The sequence below is a fragment of the Pseudophryne corroboree genome, chromosome 3 (assembly GCF_028390025.1).
Source record: "Pseudophryne corroboree isolate aPseCor3 chromosome 3, aPseCor3.hap2, whole genome shotgun sequence".
Taxonomy (NCBI): Eukaryota; Metazoa; Chordata; class Amphibia; order Anura; family Myobatrachidae; genus Pseudophryne; species Pseudophryne corroboree.
The window spans coordinates 480,908,488-480,926,197 of NC_086446.1; the positions used below are offsets into that span (position 1 = coordinate 480,908,488).

Consider the following 17,710-nt stretch of genomic DNA (forward strand, 5'->3'; position numbering starts at 1 on the left):
ACATGATTTATTAGCATAAACCTGTCATCTATTGTTCTCAGCTGCAATACAATACAGAGAACAATACAGCAGGGGATTAAGTCATTACAGCAGGGGATTAAGTCCGACTGGCCAGTCTCAGTTAATCCTATTAAAGGTCAAGATAAATGTGGACCCATCTATATGTGAAATGGGGAATTCTGTCTGTCAGAGTAAATGGGGTATAGACTAAGCTAGGACAGAGCCAGCTGCAGGAGGGTCAGCGGGAGGAAGACTTGACACGTGCTGACATAGAGACTGTTGGTGGATAGAGGGGCTGAGAAATGACAGTTGAACTGTAGCCCTGAGGTAGTTATGAGGAGAGACGCCATGGTGTGGCACCTGCTGCAGAGCACCAGGGAGAGGTAGCTGAGCCCCGACAGTCCCAGTAAACTGAGTGGCAGGGTGGCTGAGTGATCTAGCACTGCAGTCCCATAGCTGGAGGCTGGTGTTATAGTGAAGAGGGCAGATCTTTCTCCCCGGATTGGACTGGCTGAGAGGCAGCCTAAGAGGCAGGCGGGAGGAGGGAGCAGCATATAGTGACTGGGCTGCCAAAGGAGGGAGGCGGCTACCCCTCTGGACACTCCCCACCTGCTACACAGAAGCAGCACAGTGACAGGACAGGTGTGTAATTACCTCATTCAGCCCTACAGTGAAGCACACACATTCAAGGCATGCGCGTCCAAAAAATGTGTGTGGCCAAATGCCACATGGGGCATTGCCAATGAAAATGGGGGCATGACACACATGGGGGAGCCAGATACACATATGACCCCAGTAGTGCCAGATGCACACATGACCCCACAGTGCCAGATACGCCCTCACCGTGTCAGATATGCTCCTACAGTGCCTGATGTGCCCCCACAGTGCCAGATGCACAAATGCCCCACATTGACAGATGCACAAATGCCCCACGGTGACATGCACAAATGCCCCATGGTGTCAGATACACAAATGCCCCAGACTGCCATGCCCCAGAGTGTCAGATACACATTGCCCCAGAGCGTCAGATACACATTGCCCCAGAGCGTCAGATACACATTGCCCCAGAGCGCCAGATACACATTGCCCCAGAGTGCCAGATACACATTGCCCCAGAGTGCCAGATACACATTGCCCCAGAGTGCCAGATACACATTGCCCCAGAGTGCCAGATACACATTGCCCCAAAGGGCTAGATACACATTGCCCCTGAGTGCCCCCCTCCCCCTCTCTGCTGCCTCTGCTTCTGCTGTGTGAGGGGAAGGAGAGCGCAGCATGCGCCTCTCCTGCCCCTCAATGCTTGTGAAGTCCGGTCTCTGGCGGCGGGTATCTCAAATGAGGCGCAGTTCGTTAGCCAATCAGAGCTCGCGGACTGGCAGCCAATCAGGAGCCGCTGCTGCCGGTCTGCGAGCTCTGATTGCCTAACAAATCGGTGCCTTATTGAGATTCACCGCGCCGCCGGAGACAAGACACATCACAGAGCATTGAGAGGCAGGAGAAGCGCTGCGCTCTCCTCCCATCACACAGCAATGGGCTGCAGGTATGATGGACAGCCTGGTGGTACGGCGTACTGGCTGGGAATTTCTTACTGGTACACCATACCGCCATACTTGCAGCACTGACTGTAAGGCTACCAGAGCTTCAGCAAAGAGTTACAATTATTTACCAGGATAACTAAAGCTCATACTGTATCTGTCCTTTTGCCTTAAGGGATATAAGGGGTAAATATATGATCAGTCGATATTGGGGAGAAGCAGTATCAGTACACGTTATGTGCAACGATGCAGTTTTTCCCCCATGTATCACTGTGGTGGTGCGGGAACAGAGGTAAATGTATTATAGCGGCACGGATCGTGCCACTATAACACTTCCTGCTTCGCCTCATTACCGAGGCGAAGCAAGAAGGGACACCTTGTCTGCTGAAGCAGAGCAGGGAAAAGTCTCCCCTCTGGTGATGCCCTCCTGAGCAGACAGTGCATCAGCTCAGTGCTGATGCACTGTGTCTCCCTTCCCGGCCGGCTCTTCTGCGTATGCGCAGGATCTCAGCACTCACGCGAGATCCCCTGTGCAGTCCGGAGCTGGTATCCGCCACACTCAGGGAAAGCTGTGTCCCTGCTGTGGTATATGGGCACCACCTGCAGCTGTCGAAATCGACTGATCATACAGTACAGTTGATTTCGACAGCTGATCATACCCGCTATGTGTCCCTGTTCATATCGGCGCTGCTATCTAAAAGATGAGGGACCAATGTATGCGGACTGCGTACAGTCTCGTGTGAGTGCTCAGATCCTGCACATGCGCAGAGGAGTCGGTTGAGCAAGGAGCTCAGGGGGGGCATCACCGGAGGGGGAGTGCTTCTGCAGACAAGATGTTTGTACATCTTGTCAATGTCCCTTCCTGCTTTGCCTCGGTAATGAAGAGAAGCAGGAAGTGTTAGTGCCACTATGATATATTTACCCCTAAGGCCCAAATGTATTAAGCCTTAACAAGAGACAAAATAGAGACGGATAAAGAGTGATAAAGTACCAGCCAACCAGCTTTCTATCTGCCATGTCACAGGATGTGTTTGAAAAATGACAGTTCGGATCTGGTTGGTTACTAGTTTATTTCTCTTTATCACTCTCCACTTTATCACTTTTTAAACGCTTAATAAATTTCGGCTGTAAATACCAAACTGATTTCTAACAAATATTTAAAATGGCCGCTATAATTTATACTGCGGAAGCCAGGCGCATCTTAGTACCGTATACGATAAAAGTGCGCTGTACGTCGCAAAACACTACATCCCTTAAGAGAAAACAATACACCCACACATTATCTGAGTTCCAAAGCTCATTGATGTATATATATGTTATTAAAAGGATATGTATTCAATATATCACAATGTACAGTATACATATAGTTACATGGTTACAATTTATACAGTAAGCAGTTAATACAAACTAAATCAAATACATACAGTTACAGGCCAGCAAATACATCACCATATCTTTCTCATGTAAAGTCTTCCCTCCATATCACTCTTTCTCTCTCTGTACTAAATACAGGAACTGGTCTGGCAACATCTCCACCATCGTCTGGGACAAAACAGCAACTCCTGTGTGTCTGATCAGCAATGTGCTATCTAGTTTGGGGTAGTGCACACATCTAGTCTAAGGTAGGGAACTTTCTTATTCATGATGAGTCACTGGTCAATTCATATGCAAACCAGGTTCAGCCTTGAAGACATCAAAAGGGCTGGCCTGAGTTTCCTGTCCACCACCTGCTTGGAATGTCCATTGTTCTAATAAGAGTGACTTTAGCTTTCATATATTTAATCATAACTACTCATAGCAATGTCCTACAACTTAATTACAAGCATCAAATGAATCTACACATTAAATCTGGTTACTGTAATACCAAGCACGACATGTCTATCTTGCTCTGCTCCAATAATACACATACATGACGTTACTCCATTATATAATTTGAAATCATTATGATGTCTGGAGCTTGATATTATTATAATTATGTGCTGTATGAAATATGTGTCGAATCTATCTCTGTGGCATGTCTGTGTAAATGCGTATGTTACCATATATTGCTGTGCTCACTGCGCGTATTTGCAAGCATAGCGACTCATAATGTGTGGAGTCTGTATGTTCTCTCTATGTAATATTTTTACTTCAACAGTCCACCCTTTGGCAGTAAACAATAACTGCCATCAATTATTAACATAAGAAAAAAAATATTTCAGACAACAATCGGTGACCTAGACACAAGTATGTATTCATTTCGCAAATCAGATGTTTGACCATATTTGGGGAAGACAGGGAGGAGAACGAGACATCCTCTATATGCACTCGGCGGTCACGGGACCACTGGTTGGGTGTGGGACAACATTCAACCTATAGAGTATGCTGGGACTGTGCTTTGGCCTATAACGTCTGATTTGGATGAACATTTCACACATACATGTACCTACGTCTTTGTACACTGATGTTCGGATTCGATTGGGGTTCTGCTGGGTAGATGAAGAAGACACAAACAAATCGTGAAAGTGACATATGAAAATTTTCATGATCTACATATTGCTATCATTTTCTGAACATTGTTTCCATTTCTGGAACGTATTCTAGGTCTGTTTAATCATTGAACAAGGGTTATAAGTAGTGTCCTTCCTAAATAACATAAACCTTTGGAGTTCGGGGAGAGTCACTCATAAACCTTTCTTCCACATATATTAATTTGCTCTTTATCTGCAATGTGTGAATAGCCATTGTCTGATTGTTGCTGATTACCTCCCAATTTCCTGAAATTGGTGGGATTTAAACATACCAAGGATTTATCTATGGTACTGGTGGATCTTAAGGCTAGGGGGTCTAGTTATATTATATTCTTTGTCCACCGGTCCCCTCCCCCTTCCGTGTAATTCAAGTACCTCAGCTAACTGTAAAAAAAATATGGCACTAATCCTGCATCTTTTCGTCTTAGAGGTACCTATGAGCACATCCAACATTCCGTTTGGTTTAAGACCTTTACCCACTAGTGAGTGGTAATCACTTAAGGGATGTCTGTCACCTTATTGCTAGACTGACATCTCTGGATGCTCTTATCTTCAAATATGGGGTCACAATAACTACAAAATACAGTATTCCTCAGACAATAGCCTATCACGTTACCTCCGAACTCCGTAACTACTAGACCTTTGATATTTCTCTGGCTTTAACAAACTGATCGGCTAATCCTGGGATCCTATAAGGAAATCACTCCTTCCTCCAGAACCATTTCCAGTCCCACACTTGACTCCTCATGAAAAAACCTCGCAAAAATAGAATGACCTGAAAAAAAATGTTTGTCAGCGGGAAAGAGAGAAAAGAGAAATAGAACAAAACAACTCTTGTTCATAGCAAATCAATTACAACGACTGGTCTTTCTGCAATCCTTTAGCATGCTCAGGTAGTCTTCAACAGTGCCGCCTCTCAGTCTTCACGGAACAGACTCTCTGGTGATACTTTTGCGATCTCACTCCATTTACGAGTTCCTTCCGGACTACCGACTTTCCTGCAATGGGAATCGTGGACCCAAGTCTCTCTCTCAGCTACTTTCACTGGGGTAGTGCTGTCAACAAAACTTGGTACGGTCCTTCCCACCTGTCTATTAGGCAACCTGAGCGTAAGAACAATCACACAGTCTCTTGGTTCACAATCAAGACAGTTAGTATTTGGCAAACCAGCAATCAACAGTTTCAAGTTCTTTTGTCAAGTTCTCAAATGCTGGCTCATCTCAATAAGGTACTGTACTGTCACCTCATTGGTGTATTTCTGATCATTGTGTGGATCAATCATGACAGGAGGTTGTCTTCCAAAAAAACCCAAAAAGACACAAATACCAAAACAAAAACAAATTTCGAAGAGGGTGATTCATTAAGTGAAGATCTAGGAGTGGTTCCGATGCTACATAATACTAGTGGCAGTATCTATGATCACAATAGTCCAATTTCAAGCTTTGCTCCTACTTCTAGGGGTACCATTATCTACACACAAATTTCTGCGCAATTTTTCTTTGCGGTAAACACAGCAGCATCCGTGGCGGCAGGAAATGCCTCTACCCAGTTTGAGAAAACATCAGTGCACACCAATACATAACAATAATTCCTAAAGGGTGTTAACTGTACGAAGTCGATTTGTATTTCCTGAAAAGATCCGTCTGCAGGAGGGATATGGGATGGCTCTGTTGGTATTGCCTTACCAGTATTCTTCCTCAAGCAAGTAAGACAGGCCATTGCTTTCTCACCTGCATGAGAAGAAAACCCTGGTGCACTCCAGTAGGCTCTTACCAATTTGCACATTTCTTCCTTACCCGAGCTGAGTCAGACCATATGCCGTGTCAGCTAGGCTTGGGAGATATGCTCTGGGGGCCACTGGCTTACAGTGTCCACCTGTCCAAAGTCCTGAGAACTCCTAACCATACCTCTTCGACTTCCAGACCTCCTTTTCCTGTAGGGAACACAAATTTGTATCTTAATTTAACTGTTGTGTGTTTGCAATGTAGAGTACCATGAGCATAACTCAAAAAAAAAACCCATCTCTAGAAGAGAGAAAGAAGGAGAAAATGAAAAAGAAAAACGTCAGGTTTGCCATTCACCAACAGGCATATCAGTGTCTATACAAAATTTCCCCTCACCGGTATTCTCATCCTTCCTCCACCCTTTGTGCATGACAAAGCACACTACAGTAATACTGGTGTTATCATGCTGGTGAGATATACTGGGTTCGGGCAGAACTCTGAAGGACCAATTAGGCATGTAGTGTTTGAACTGTAATCGGATACATGTATTGTACCACCCTGTGTGAACGCAAAACGCAAAAGATGAAGAGGAAACTGTGGAGAAACAGAATAGAGGTTGGTGACAGATGAGTTTGTAGAGGTGGAGAAGATTTTACTAAAATGACAACTGGATTGGGCACTACGGGGAAGTGATTCTCTACTTGGTCTACTCCCCTTAAAAAAAATTCTGTGTTTGTTGTATCGCTATTGGGACTATCCCAGCCATCAATCCAGTGTCCTGTCCATCCTAAGTTCATAGGGAACCCGGTATCAGTGAGATAATTTCCTCTACCTGTGATGGACATGCATCTAGAACAGTGAAATGTAACATTAGTCTTTGTGGGTGTCTAACATACTTTGTACTTCCTGAGCGGGAGCACATTATATGTATATCATATCTAACAAAGCTCCTGTTAAGTTAATCAGGGGCCATTTCTGCTAGGAAAAAGAAGCAAAAGTTTAGAGGCCCCATCTTAACCCCAGCAAGTTTTGTCAAAGGGTAATGTTGCATTTATTTTGTTCTTCCCATTAGCCGAATCTGTGTTTTCTATATGGCTTATGATTCTTTACTATATGTCCCTTGGTCCTGTCTATGTGTTTAATAATGTGGCTTGTGTTTTCTGTCTAGGGGATCTATATTGACTATGTGTCCTACTACTCCTACAATCTCTGGCAAAATGCCCTTCCTTCCTACAAGTGTAACATATTATTGACCTTGACTTACCATTAGGGATCTGGGGTTTGGACTGATGGGTCTTTCCTGTATGTGCCTGTATACTTACCGTCCTCAACCTCTCCACCTGTTGTTCTCTGCGCCTAGCAATATTCTTGTGATGTTCAATAGCACACTATCTAATATTAGCTACTGTGACCCCTTTCCAATTTGGCAAAGAAGTCTGCACCCTGACCCTCAATGCTTTATTGAGCCCGTCCATTAGCACAGAGACAGCCTCCTCCCATTTGCCGAATTAGTGTTTACAAGTGATCTTATCCAGATGGAGAGTTTTCTATTACTGCAAAAGACAAACAATAAAAAATAAAAAATTTAACAAGCTTCTAGGTCATGCGAAGTATTCATTCAATCCTTCTCATCCCGTATTAAGGGTCTGTACATGGTCCAACAAACATTTCCAAGCTCATCTTGACTAGGGGCATTACTAGGAATGAATACTTCTTATATGGTAATTAAAAGAAATACCCGGGGGTTACCCTGTCTCTGTACACTTTCCTACTTGCAAATACTAATGTGCGGACAGGTTTTTCTCCATTTCTGACGTTACTTTCTTGATTTTTATTTTATTTTTGGATTTTACTATATATGTATACGAATGATACCATACTTACCAGTTCCACTGGTCTCAGCCTCTTCCCCCACAGGCTACTGCTCTTTTACCAGTTGGATACTCCTCTGAGTGCATGAGAAATGGCTGGAACCAATCAGGTCTCCTTCTCCTCCTAAATAAAACTTCAACATTCATTTGTACATATATAGGTTACAGTCATATTTTTATATTTATATTATTTCCTATAGTTTGTATGCTGTCCGTAACTGCTTCCACATCTACATATGGCAGTGTACTTGCTTTCTCTTTTTCTTCCTACTTGTTTATTGTTGCTACAAGTTCAAACAGTTCTTATATTTCCATTCTTGTCTTATATGACTATGGTTAGACATACCACCTGCAATACCTTAGGATCAAACTCACCAACCCCTCTTGCTGCCACAGGTTTAAACAATTTGTATGTCTGACCCTTTGTTTTCTGGATTTAATCAGACATATTTTAATCCTTATGTTCTGTAATATCTCTGGCTCAAAGCTACCCACTTTTGGGAATGGGGCCCTATCTTCCGCAGTCATACGTACCCACTCATTGCAAAAAGCCTCCGTGTGTGAACCATATTTTTCACACATAATAAACCTTGCTGACCCTTTCGGCCGCAATTCTGACCTTCTCGGTCCCAACTCTTCTGCCTGAACCCTAGCTACCAAACACCCACTGCTTGTGCCATTGGAACCCATCGCGGACTTTTTGCTTATAAACGCAATCCCCAAATGCACAATACAATAGACAGTGAAAGACACCTAACGCTTTCACTCGCTCCTTCTCCGCTGACCTACCACGACTCACTCCAATAGTGAACACCGCGTACCCAGTGAGGCCCTAACTGGCTTCTATTCACTGGAAGTTTTAGGAGTAACTTACCTTTTCCAGCAAAAATCCGCCGCTGAAAATTTTCCTGAGAGAGACCAGCGAAAACTTCCCTTTTTGACTTACACAAATCACGCTTGCGTATGCTCTACACAGCAATAATGATACAGCGATTTTACACAAAAACTCGTAAAGGGGTATCAAGTTGTGCTATGTATCGCACCCACAAACATGCGGTCCAATTGCACAGCGTATAGGTACTTGTTACCTATCCGCTCTACGACCACTGGAATCGAATCACAAGCTGCGAAACCTCAGCCGGAGCGTAATACAAAACCTTTAAACTTCAATTCAAAATTTCTATACTTCTGCACAATGCACAATTCTATACTACGCATCTCTACAAATCACCTCACGATTTGCGTATTATCTCTACCTTTATTAACGTGAGTCAGCCGCCTCACCCCACCAAGTCTCCACTCACTTGGTGTACCCACGGGACCCGAATTTCCGGGGTTCAAATCCTCTCACTCTGCTTTCACTCACTCAAATACACCTTGTTTTTCTGTACAGAAAATTGTTTTACTCCCTTAAGTCAGCAGCTTTATTCCAGAGGTGCTTACAGTTTTTAAACTAAATTTAGAGTAACCTGCTTTTGAAATCGGATAGTTATGTGCTATTGTATTAAATGTCTACTATCCCACGTTAATTGAACAACTATCGTGTGGTTTTATTATGCGCACACAACCCTACGCAAGCTTGCGTAATTACGCAACCGTGTGTACCTCTATGCCACGTGTGCGCCCTTGCACGGTTCTTTAACGCTGTCCTCATGTTCCGTACCACGTGTACCGATGTGCGTACGCAATAAAACAAATCACACAACTTCGATAAATGTGAGCAATAAAAACTACTATTGCCCACTAAACACAACCCACACTTGTTCTGTGTAACCCTTTATGACTGGGCCAGAACTGCGTTTTGTGTCTTTATAATTACTCCCTTAAAACACAATTCAAATTTATCTATATAGCAACAAATATATCCGATTTCACACAGATCTATAATGACTGCAATAATCTATAATTTAAATGATATGATTCCGATTGGATAGCCATCTTGCAGAACATACACTGATATAAATATACACATAATTACAATAATAATATATATATATGTACCATTCACTGGCCTTCTATGAGACACCTTACCTCTTCACTGCCTCTAATTTGCATATCAAAGATATTTGCTGTTCACTACTAAAAAAAAAGTAGTTACACAGGTTAATTTGCATTTCAATGGCTATCCTCCACAAGTCTTGGAAGAAAAGAAAGTAAAAAAAAAAAACAACTCTTTTTTTTCACAGACAAGAAGGAAAAAAAAACACTTATTTTACCATTTACTCTCACTAGGCCCAATTGAAACTATTTGTAATTGACTATGGCATGGGTTAAATAAAGTCATTGGTAACTCATAAATGGTTCTGGATGTGACAAAGGAAACTGATTGTTCTGAGTACACTGAAAATCAGCTATTTAGAAAGTGACCTTCCTAAAATGGCCACTGCTCCTCCCCCTTCTACATCCACAAGGTTTACACAAGATGGTGGACACACCATGTGGCTAGGCCAAAATGGAGGACAAACCATGCGGCTTCCTTTGTCACAAAGAAATCACACTCCACACTGGCACCAAAGTTACTTTAAGCCTGAGTTTAAAAATATACAACATTTCTCAGCATGCTAACACAGCCATATCATGGATATGCAGCAGCTTTTAAATGTACTTTAAATCCTACTTAACAGATAAACAATCCAATCTGAATCAAACACAATATGACTTATTTGAACTTTGTTTTGCAACAATAAAAATACGCTTTAGCATCTTAAATATTATGAGACACATTGTCCCTTGAATTTCATATCAGCGGCTTACTGATAACACAACAGAACACACGGATATGATTTGTCAGCGTCACGATGCATCCACCATTAGCTGATCGACCACAGCGTCGCGTTTGTAATGTACAGTGCACCATTAAGACCGTGATATCCCGGACGAGCATCCATCTGTAAATACCAAATTGCTTTCTAACAAATATATAAAATGCCCGCTCTAATTTATACTGCGGACGCCAGGCGCATCTTAGTACCATATACGATAAAAGTGCGCTGTACGTCGCAAAACACTACATCCCTTAAGAGAAAACAATACACCCACACATTATCTGAGTTCCAAAGCTCATTGATGTATATGCTAGAAAAGAGGTGTGGGTGTAGGGAGTTGGCGCTGGAATGAGGACAGGGAGTGAAGCTGATGGTTCAGCTGGGAAATTATGTTTTTTTGGTGATGAAAAAATGATATATTTTCAGTGGATTTCTGGTTTCTGAGGGAAGGATGTTTTTCCTCCAGGAATGATAAGATCATACGGCGTAGTGGTATGAAAAACACAAAATGACAAATTTTGGGGTTTTGGGAAGCCTCAATTAAATAAAATTAAAAAAATTTTGATAGCAGGTAGGAAAGGGTCTCAGGTAAGATAATCGTACCTCACTTACAATAAGTGAGTGAGGTTATAAGCATGTAAAGGTTTCTTTTAAAAACTGATGCTGGGATTTTCAGCGTACCAAACTTACAATGAAAGATATAGGTATAAACACATCAAGGTATCTTTGCAAGCTGTGCTGCGTACCGGTACTCACTGGAAGAAGCGTGTTCAGTCTGCACATCAAGGTATCTTTTATCCAATCAGCATTCTTATTAGGCCACCCATATTAAAAAAAGGGATTTATTGAATAAAAACAGGTAGAGAATTTACACACAGAGGGAGTATTGACCACGAGGAAGGAACTGCCAGACAGGGGAACCTGTAGGACCATCTATAATCCAGTTCACATGGCCCGGTACCAAAAGAACTTGAAAAAAGAATTTAGAATTTAAGAAGGTCGTACCTTTCCCCAGCCGTGCAGGTAGCTGTCCAAGTGGGCCAAGATCCTCCTCCCAACCAACGCGTTTCGAGAAAACTCTCTTTGTCAAGGCTGGTGGTCTATTCCTAAGGATACATATTTATAGTAAATGCCCAGGTATCCTCCCATTGCATCACTTCCGGTTTCCGGAGCTGACCGGAAGTGCGGGTCCGCCACGACGAGGCACCATTTGGCTAGGTTGCAATGTGCTAAACTTGAATGTCTAAGTCTCTTAGACTATGCTGTCCTTTTGTATCTGAGTGGTGATGAAAAGAGATTAAAAAACACACTATTTCGATATTTGCAGCCGCGACCGGAAGTGGCCGCCAAGTATCGTGGGTAATGTAGTTCCAAAGAGAGCATTAGGGTTCCGTCGGCGGAAGTGGCCGCCGGGCGTAGTGGGTAATGTAGTTCCCAAGGGTGTATTGAGGTTCCGTCGGCGGGAATAACCGCCGAGCATCATGGGGAGTGTAGTTCCAGAGAGTCCATCGAGGTTCCGTCGGCAGCTAAAGTTGTGCTGCTGCCGGAAGTTGTCCCCCAGTTTAGTTGCAGGAACAGCTATGATTGAAAAAAAGACTTTGACCGGAAGTAACATTTAGGACTTATGGGAGATGTAGTTTCTAGGGTCTTTGTAGAGCGCTGTTTATGATTAAATAAGTTCCTAAAAATCTTGAAAAATAAAGAACTTGAAAAATGGAGAGACTTCTCTGTGGCTTTTCTTAACAATTCTTCAGGAGTAACAATGAAAGGTTTTAAATGTGGGGATATTTTCGGCCGTGTCCGGAAGTGGCCACCGGGCATGCTGGGGAATGTAGTTCCAAAACTTGAAAAACCCAGGAAATTTTCTATAATCTTTATTCAGGGGAACTTCATAATAAAAATGAATGGGGTTTAAACTGAAAAAAAGAAAGGCATACTTTAGAAGAAGAAATGGAGTATGAAAAACTAACAATAAAATAGTGACAAATAATAAAGGAAAGCTATCTTGAAGAAATATGAACATTTTTATGAAATGAATAAATTAGGTTTAAAGAAACCATTTGAGTTCGAAATCATGGTTAAGTCCTTGTGGACTTAATGTCTTTAATTCAAAGATGGTGCGCATTTCTGTTTGTGCCAGCTTCTTTTCTATATTTTTATCTTTCCATGTTGTTTTGACGTGTTTTAAGCCTATAAATCTCTTTATATGGTTAGTGGAACAGCTGTGAACATTTTTGAAGTGATTAGAGAGATGATGCGTGGTTAGTCCTTTTTTTATATTTCTTAGATGTTCCGATATTCGTGTTTTTAACGGTCTTGAAGTTCTTCCCACATATGTGATACCACAGGTGCATTCCACTGCACATTGCAACCTAGCCAAATGGTGCCTCGTCGTGGCGGACCCGCACTTCCGGTCAGCTCCGGAAACGGAAGTGACGCAATGGGAGGATACCTGGGCATTTACTATAAATATGTATCCTTAGGAATAGACCACCAGCCTTGACAAAGAGAGTTTTCTCGAAACGCGTTGGTTGGGAGGAGGATCTTGGCCCACTTGGACAGCTACCTGCACGGCTGAGGAAAGGTACGACCTTCTTAAATTCTAAATTCTTTTTTCAAGTTCTTTTGGTACCGGGCCATGTGAACTGGATTATAGATGGTCCTACAGGGTCCCCTGTCTGGCAGTTCCTTCCTCGTGGTCAATACTCCCTCTGTGTGTAAATTCTCTACCTGTTTTTATTCAATAAATCCCTTTTTTTAATATGGGTGGCCTAATAAGAATGCTGATTGGATAAAAGATACCTTGATGTGCCGACTGAACACGCTTCTTCCAGTGAGTACCGGTACGCAGCACAGCTTGCAAAGATACCTTGATGTGTTTATACCTATATCTTTCATTGTAAGTTTGGTACGCTGAAAATCCCAGCATCAGTTTTTAAAAGAAACCTTTACATGCTTATAACCTCACTCACTTATTTTAAGTGAGGTACGATTATCTTACCTGAGACCCTTTCCTACCTGCTATCAAAAAAATGTTAATTTTATTTAATTGAGGCTTCCCAAAACCCCAAAATTTGTCATTTTGTGTTTTTCATACCACTACGCCGTATGATCTTATCATTCCTGGAGGAAAAACATCCTTCCCTCAGAAACCAGAAATCCACTGAAAATATATCAGATAAGTATCCATTTTTTCATCACCAAAAAACCATAATTTCCCAGCTGAACCATCAGCTTCACTCCCTGTCCTCATTCCAGCGCCAACTCCCTACACCCACACCTTTTTTCTAGCTTTTACCCCTTTGGATTATACTTGGGATTAATCCAGTGGTGCAAGGGAGAGGCAGCAGGTCATTTCACTTATCAGGAGCGCCTTCGCCATTCTACCAAATTTTTGTTCCTCATCGATGTATATATTTGTTACTAAAAGCATATGTATTTAATATATCACAATGTACAGTATACATATAGTTACATGGTTACAATTTATACAGTAAGCAGTTAATACAAACTAAATCAAATACATACAGTTACAGGCCAGCAAATACATCACCATATCTTTCTCATATAAAGTCTTCCCTCCATATCACTCTTTCTCTCTCTGTAAATAAATACAGGAACTGGTCTAGCAACATCTCCACCATCGTCTGGGACAAAACAGCAACTCCTGTGTGTCTGATCAGCAATGTGCTATCTAGTTTGGGGGAGTGCACACATCTAGTCTAAGGGAGGGAACTTTCTCATTCATGATGAGTCACTGGTCAATTCATATGCAAACCAGGTTCAGCCTTGAAGACATCAAAAGGGCTGGCCTGAGTTTCCTGTTCACCTCCTGCTTGGAATGTCCATTGTTCTAATAAGAGTGACTTTAGCTTTCATACATTTAATCATAACTACTCATAGCAATGTCCTACAGCTTAATTACAAGCATCAAATGAATCTACACATTAATCTGGTTACTGTAATACCAAACACGACATGTCTATGTTGCTCTGCTCCAATAATACACATACACGACGTTACTACATTATATAATTTGAAATCATTATGATGTCTGGAGCTTGATATTATTATAATTATGTGCTGTATGAAATATGTGTCGAATCTATCTCTGTGGCAATTCTGTGTAAATGCGTATGTTACCATATATTGCTGTGCTCGCTGCGCGTATTTGCAAGCATAGCAACTCATAATCTGTGGAGTCTGTATGTTCTCTCTATGTAATATTTTTGACTTCGACAGGGCCTTAGGGGTCTATTTACTAAGCCTTGGAGAGAGATAAAGTGGATGGAGATTAAGTACTGGCCAACCAGATCCTACAGTAACTGTCCTTTTTCAAACACAGCCTGTGGCATGACAGTTAGGAGTTGATTGGCTCGGACTTTATCGCCGCCCACTTTGTCTCCATCCAAGGCTTATTAAATAGACCCCTGAGTGCACTAACAGCATGCTTGCCTACTTTTGAAAATGCATTTCAGGGAGATTGTGAAGTAACACCTGTCAGTGCGGACGTGTACTGCTACATCTGAGAGGCATGTCATAAAAATGACTTACATCCAAATGTAAATGAGCCTCAAAGTTAGTAAGATCTAATTGTTAAAGAAAAGACAGTGATATTTTGCAATTTTTTTTGTGTATTGTGTTTTACAAGAGCTTCCATGTACTGTTAGTGGCCACAAGAAACCTCATTTACAATGCATGTAGTCAGGGATCATTGTGCTTTATAACTAATGCAGGGAAATGGCACTGATGATCCCATTTGAATGTATGTATCTCTGATTTCTTTTTCCCCAAGAAAGTAACAGCTGAATAATGGGGATAAGGTGTAATCAGGGAGATTGCTGGACTATTCAGGGAGTCAGGGAGATTGCTGGTCCTTTCAGGAAGTCAGGGAGATTGCTACTATTTCAGGAATGAGGCATGGTATGCAACTACAGTATGACTTAAGGTGTGTACACACGGTGAGATCCTTGCTATGGCCGATTTTGACTATGCTATTTCCCTTGAACTCCCCGGAGCCCAGCACCACCGATTTTGACTAACTTTTCTTGAGATATGGACTATGTGTGCTTACGATTTTGGCTTATGTGAGATTTTGGCTTATGTAAGATGTAATTGACACCGATCTAGCAAGGATTGACTTGCCTGCACAGTCTATCTTTTCTTGCGATGCCGACCTGGCGGGACCGCGCATCGGGATCGAATCGGGATTGCAAGGTGACTTTCACCTTGCGATCTGCACTAACTTTTCTTGAGAATTTGACTATATAGTCAAAATCGAAAGAAAATATCTCACCGTGTGTACACACCTTAACAGTAATATAAAATATATATGCATACAGTGTCGGACTGGGGCATGGAGGGCCCACCGGGGAAATGCAGTGGTAGGGGCCCATGCTTAGAGGCTTGGCTAACCAGTAGTGCAGGTTCTGGGCCCCTTGATACATATATATAGCAAATACCGCTAGTGCATGCATGATGATGTACCAGATTAATATCACCGAAGAAAGTACACCATAGTCCTGTGCAGTATAATGTAACACATGCATAATGTGTAATTCAAGTGCAAAATCTTATCACTAGAGGAGCGGGTGGGGCCTCCAGGCAGTGGGGCCCACCAGTGGTTTCCCCTGTACCCCTGTGGGCCAGTCCGACACTGCATGCATATACTGTATATAAGTTATAGACTATTATATTAGACTCAGAGAGGAATAAAGTACTGAACACTTGCAGCTACCATTAGGACCCTTAATGGATATAAGAAAATAAGAATGTGTCACTTTAATAGACTTCAAATGTTACCCTCCAAACATATGGGAACTGTTACACTGAACTGAAAATAACTTGTGCTTTGTATTGTGTGGTAGTAAAAGGGTTAAATTAACGTTTATATTGAGCCAGGGTCAAACTGTAGGAAACGTTTGGTAATGATTTTGTAACAAATGCATTTGTTCTGTTAAGACAAAACTGCTTATTTCGTGCTTTACAAAATAATCGTTTGGTTTCAATATACTATTTTCTGACATACAGTAGAGTGTTTTGTTGAACGGTACTGAGCTAATCAATATGCCTTAAGCAGCTTGTATTCCAATGTTCCTGCATAATAAAATTCAATGGTTTATTGCCTCATTAATAAATAGGACCAGTAGCGGAACTAGTGAGTGGAGGGCCCAGGTGCAACAGTTTGCTTTGGGCCCGCACCACGCCAGTCCCATCCCTGAAAATTAAATTAGACTGTACAGTATGCACGTGCTGAAATGGGAAGGGTGTGTGGCCTCACTGCATACAGGGGGGCAGATGTATTAAGCCTGGAGAAGTGATAAAGCAGTGATAAGTGCAAGGCGATAACGCACCAGCCAGTCAGCTCCAATATGTAAATCGACAGGAGCTGATTGCCTGGTGCGTTATCACCTTGCACTTATCACTGCTTTATCACTTCTCCAGGCTTAATACATCTGCCCCAGGGTATCACTTTTATTCATGTAAAGTGCAAAATAGTCTTCAATCAAATCAGGATAAGACTATTTTACGTGGGTGTGGTATGCATAACCGGCGGTCAGGAGACCACCGGTCAGCATACCGACGCCGGGATCCTGATAGGTGAATCCCGGCGGGGGTTGGCGAGTGCAGCAAGCCCCTTGCGGGCTCGGTGGCGAATGGGTGTCGTGGACACCCACAAGTGGGAATAGTCCCTGTTGGTCAGCATGCCGACGGTTGGGATTGTGAGGGGGCGGGAGGTAGGACGAGGTTATGTGACCGTAGGTCTCCTGACCGCTGGTCACATAACTACATCCCTTTACATTGTACATGTATGATACTGATACTCTGTGTGGAGTGAGTGCTGCATACGTAGGGAATGGGTCGGATGGCACAGCAGAAGTGCAAATGGGGTGGGCTGAGTTTCCAAACGGTCTTTACTAACCTTCATCCAAGCCAGAACTGCAGGATGTGAAGGGCAGCTCCTCCTCTCCTCCCTTCATTTCTGTGCAGTCACGATATTGTGACATCACATTCCCCACAAATGAGGGGCGGGGACTCTTTTTTTGCAAAGACTCATGGCGACCCCTGTCCCAGTGGGTAGCGTCACCCTTTACCTATATGATCACCGTATACTACAGACAGCATTAGTGATCGCCATATACTACAGACAGCATTAGTGATCGCCATATACTACACACAGCATCATACTCCTAATTACAACCCCCAGGTACATATAACATAGATTGTAATCTCCACTGGGGCAGGGTCTGATGTGAATGGGCAAAACTTCTCTGTAAAGCCCTGCAGAATATGTGTGTGCTATAT

The 17,710-nt window shown here is 42.6% G+C and overlaps 1 long non-coding RNA gene across 1 annotated transcript in view; it reads left to right on the plus strand.

The window, feature by feature from the left end:
* The first annotated feature begins 338 nt into the window (after positions 1-338).
* The window catches only part of LOC135057921 (uncharacterized), a 72,355-nt gene continuing 54,983 nt past the window's right edge, over positions 339-17,710 (plus strand). Inside the window, exons 1-2 of the long non-coding RNA XR_010244464.1 lie at positions 339-642; positions 3,048-3,157. This is a non-coding gene — a long non-coding RNA (uncharacterized LOC135057921). The remainder of the gene's footprint in view (positions 643-3,047; positions 3,158-17,710) is intronic.